Genomic DNA, 5,171 nt, shown 5'->3' with positions numbered 1-5,171 from the left:
GCGTGACGTACTTGGCAGGATCACGTGCTCTCAGCGGCCGCGTCGGCTGCTTGTGGAGCGCTGCCGCGTGCTTTGAAAACGAGTTTCAAATCCCACATGCGCTGCGGACTGTTCAAGTACGGACGTTTTCTCGCATTTTCTGCTCAATTGAAACCATTGTAATAGAGTGGCTGCCTCCGAAGGCGAAGAACAAGGGGCTCTACCACTCGGTGCCGCAGTGTCGGGCTTGCGCAACGGAGCCCAGTGTCAGCCTGAACCGGTAACCGCGGGTCAAGAAACTGCGTGAAGCATGGGTTGTAAAGCTAAGAACCGGCAAGTAGCCATCGGCTGCGAGTCTTGTTTGCAGCAAGCACTTCCGCGACGAAGACATTCGTTACTGCGTCGGGCCTGCGATGTTCGGTGAGTAGCAGACAGCACGCACTGAGGCGACGGCTCCCGCGCGCTTCCCTCCGGCAAATGATGCTTATCTGCCACAGGATGGACAAGGCGCTACCTTTTACCACGTGCGATACCATCTCAGAACCCTCCCGTGCGACCTCTTGATCGTCGGCCCCGTGTTCAGCGTCCCCACAAAATCGGCTGCAGATGCGCAAGTCATTGTTTGGAAACGCTGAATTAAAAAACTCACAGGGCCCCTTATGCACTCGCCAAAGATGACTGGAAGGCGAAAGCCATCTTCTTGTCAGTCGATGTATTGATTCCCCCCCCCTTCCAAAAGCGTTCTGCACCTAACGCGGTTTTGGACGGCCTCCGTGACCGATCACGGAGGCAATGCAAAGCGACCATGACGTTGGATACGTCATCATGTGACGCCACGTTATGTGGCGTCATAATGACGCTACCTATTTTGGCGATCTGTGACGCCATGATGACGTCATATGATAACGCCATCACCGATCACGGAGGCAATGCAAAGGAACCATGTCGTGTGAATACGTCATCATGTGACATCATGTTGTCACGTCAGGGTGATGTCATAATGAAGTTACAAATTTAGGAGGTCTGTGACGTCATGGTGACGTCACATGGTGACCTCATCACGTGACGATTATTTTTTGCGTCAATTGTCTTGACGCCGCGAAGGTGAATCTTCCCGTTTGAAGAGGCATCTGGCTTTCGCCTTCATAAGCTACGCGACGTTTGCTGGTGGACGTACATAGCGAGAGAGTCTAATGCTGCGGCTGTGTGCTGCATTCATGTTGCCAATAACATTTTTTTCAGTCAAGCTTGCGTTCCCCTGACGCAAACACTATGTCCGAAATTTATTTGTGCCACTCTCAAACTGACGGTGGGCCTCTCCAATCCCATGTATTTTCTTGGAGCCTCATTTATTTTCGTGGGAAAGATGCCACCCTGTGTGCGTTAAACACGACACTGCTGCCAAAATTGCTGGGGTACTCGTCAAATATTTACTATCTTGTTTTGCGGCTGCTGGTTGCTGCAATGAACTTCTATTTTATTCACCGCTATTTCAAGTTCACGTGAGTTCTAGTTCACAGCCGACGTTTGCAGAACAAGTCCGGCGAACGTTACTGTATTTTCTTTCTTTTCCTTGACGTTGCATGCTACTACCACGCTCGGTCTCGTAGACTACTTCTCCTTCCAGCAGCAATGTCGAAGTGGTGAAGCTTTGGTCTATGAATTTGTTGATGACAGAGAGCGGCAAGTTCACTGGAATGCAAATGTAACGATAATTAAGGAGCATTAAAAAAAGGCGTCGCAATTGCTCACGTTTTGTGTGAGCACCAAACGAAACGTATGCACTGAATAAAGAAACAGATGCAACGGCATTTGCCCGCTGAGAAGGCCGATCAATACACAGTGCGAGACAACTTCAGCGCGGTGCCGAAACGCGGAGCATTAAAAAAAGGCATCGCATTTGCTCACGTTTTGTGTGAGCACCAAACGAAACGAATGCACTGAATAAAGAAACAGATGCAGCGGCATTTGCCCGCTGCGAAGGCCGATCAATACGCAGCGCGAGACAACTTCAGCGCGGTGCCGAAACGCGCTCGTAGCAAAAGCGAAACCATCAGTATGAGCATACATGCAGACGCTCATACATGCAGAGGCACCGTCAGTCGTCGCGAACCCGTGCGATCGCTGCCTTGAGGCTTCTTTCTGTTATGCTCCGTTTGGTTATACAGGCAGTCTACTCTAACGAGATATTTCACATATTTTGCACTCAGCGAGTGACTACCTTTCACGCAAGAAGCCGGTTCAGGGGTCTCCATCGCGGTGACCGTGTGAAGCGGGTGCTCGGTTTTCTGCAGATAGCGACTGTACACTGTCTTGTGCTTTCTGTTCGTCGACAATTATTCTTTTGACAGAAAAGAACATATTTCTTTTCGAAAGTACCTGCATAAATGTCCCGGAGGGCTTCCGCGAGGTCATTTTGTAGAGCGCCGACAGCAATACCTATGTGGCGCGCGCCGGCGGCATCCTTCCTAGCACGCAATCGAGGCCCATCCGATAGAGGGCGATTCCGTAACTCCTCGCCACCAATACGACCAATACCCTTCGGTAGAGTTTGGCTATTGTTTCATCTCACCGCTCTCCGAGCTCCGCCCCAGCGCCGCCCACTTCTCGTGACGTAACACTCTCTCCGCGGCGGCGGCGGCGGGCGGCAGTGGCGACAGCACGGCGCCGAGTCCGGCGCTGCCGCCCTGCCGCGAAGGAGAGACGCCGGTGCGCCGCACTTACACGATCGCTGAGGAGTGCGCGTAGGTTACGAAGCTCTTGTGCGAAGCCGCGCATATTCATGGCGACTGCTCTTCGCATTCAAGCGTGAATTTGTTGCGTGCGATGGGCTGCTGTTTGCGCGGTTGGCTGTTCAAGCAGCAGCGCGCAGGGTTTCCGCCTTTTAGGCTTCCGAAGGAAAAGAAGGTACGACGCCTTGGATCAGACACATCACACGCAGCAAATGGACCCCGACCGACTGCTCTGTGCTATGCGAGATACGCACTTGAGTATTTAGCTTGATTATTGCTGGTATTATAAACAGCGTACCATTAACACAAACGTATTATTGGTTGTGCAATGGGGCCCTTTCAGGCGCACAAACTTTTAAAATAATTTTGTCGCGCTGAAACAAAAGGAGTTTTATGGTTCGCGTTTCGATCACTTGGGCAGACTGAAATTTTGCAGCGATCACGCTGTAAGTGTCAAGCGTGATGTGTTGCGTTTACGTAATTTATCGCGCGTTCTGAGCAAGAGCTTGGGATGTTACCGTGACGTTGTGAGGGGAAGATTTATTTCGATATCGCAAGTTAGGGCCGCCGCGCGTCAGCGGCGGCGGTTACCTGGCATGTGTTGTACGTTATGTGGTCTGTGTTTCTGTGGCTGTCAGCCTATGGTGTCATTTACCGCTGTGTTGCCGCTTGTGTACTTGCTACCAGTTTCACGTTTAATTCGCGCATGTAAATTAATCTGCGCCTTTGTGCTAAGCGAATTTGCCCTGCGCTTTTTAGTCATGCACGTATAGCGCACGATGTTTGTGCGCGTGCAGGGAGCTCTTCCACTATAGCAAGGGGCCCTTATGTGCTCGATGAAATTTCGTGATTTAAAAGTATAGAGCGCGAAGAAGTTGAGCAGAAAAATGATTTTGTAAAGTAAACCAACAGGATGTCCGCTATCAGACTAGCCGAACGAGGTATTGTTTTCATTTAACACGCGCCTACTAGGGGCCCTGCACCTGCTCTGAAGAAAACCTTAGATGCCTCAGCAAACGCGAAAATTGACCGCCGGCGGTGTCAACACGAGGGATGTCAAAAATCATCACGTAATGACGTGACCATACGACCAAATATTGTGACTTCATTATGACGTCGAATAACGTGACTGCATGCGATGACGTCAGCACATGACCAGATGTGGTGTAGAAAGATTGCAGTGCCTCCGATCTTGGAGGCAGTGCAAAACAATGTTAGGTCACAAAGCTTTCGAGGGGGGGGGGGCGCGTGAGGAACAATACATCAACTGAAGAAAAGGAAGACGGCTTTCGCCTTCGAGTGGTCTAGGCGAATGCATAAGGGACCCTGTGAGTTTTTTTTTCTCTCTTATTACAAGCCGCTTCCTTATTCAGCCTCTTACGTTCCCTTGTACTCTCAGCCGCACCCATGGATTATACAAAGTACAAAGCGTTTATTGACGGCTCTAGTCGACGAAGCACAACGGCGACAGTCAAGACAGAGCGCGGACTCTGAGCGCGAGGAGCATGCTGTCAGAGAAGAGCCGAAGGGGACGACCCACTAGAAAGCGCTCGAGAGGGCGACCCATTACAGACTTCCAACGCTTCGCTACAATTACCCCGGGTACGAAAAAGGGAGCCGCCTGGCGACCTAACTGCTTGTCACTATGAGCGGGTCATGATAGGGCTTCAGACGCTCTACGTTGACAATGTCGCGCCCTCGACGGCGCATGTCCGAAGATGGTTCAATGGGCTCGATCAGGTAGTTGACCGGGGATGTGCGTTCGACGACACGGTAGGGCCCGTCGTACTTGGGCAGCAGTTTGGAAGAGAGGCTAGGTGCAGTGGTAGGGACTGAGAGCCATACGAGTGCTCCAGGGCGGAACGTGGGCGCAAAAGTGGTGGTGTCACCGCGAATGCTCTTTTGCCGCTCTTGGTCATGCGTAGTAAACGTCTTGGCAAGCTCCCGACACTCCTCAGCAAGTCTGGCTGTGGCAGAAATAGGCGCACACTCAGACGGATCCGGCTTGTATGGAAGGATTGTGTCGATTGTGTGCGACGGGTGTCTGCCGTACAGTAAGAAAAAGGGGGAGAAACCAGTAGTGCTCTGAGGGGCGGTATTATAGGCGTAGGTGGCGAAAGGCAGAATCGCATCCCAATTGGTGTGATCGGCGGCGACGTACATCGAGAGCATGTCGCCGAGCGTGCGGTTAAAGCGTTCGGTGAGACCGTTCGTCTGCGGGTGGTAAGCAGTAGTTTTCCGGTGAACAACGTTGCACTCTTTCAGGATGGCTTCGACGACTTCCGACAAGAAGACACGACCTCGATCGCTGAGCAGCTCCTGGGGTGGACCGTGGCGCAGCATGAATCGGTGCAGCAGGAAGGAAGCAACATCGCGCGCTGTAGCCGCTGGGAGGGCGGCAGTTTCGGCGTATCGCGTAAGGTGGTCAACAGCTACGATGGCCCAGCGGTTACCAGCCGA

This window comes from Rhipicephalus sanguineus, chromosome 4 (assembly GCF_013339695.2).
Source record: "Rhipicephalus sanguineus isolate Rsan-2018 chromosome 4, BIME_Rsan_1.4, whole genome shotgun sequence".
Classification (NCBI taxonomy): Eukaryota; Metazoa; Arthropoda; class Arachnida; order Ixodida; family Ixodidae; genus Rhipicephalus; species Rhipicephalus sanguineus.
This window is presented reverse-complemented; position numbering follows the sequence as displayed.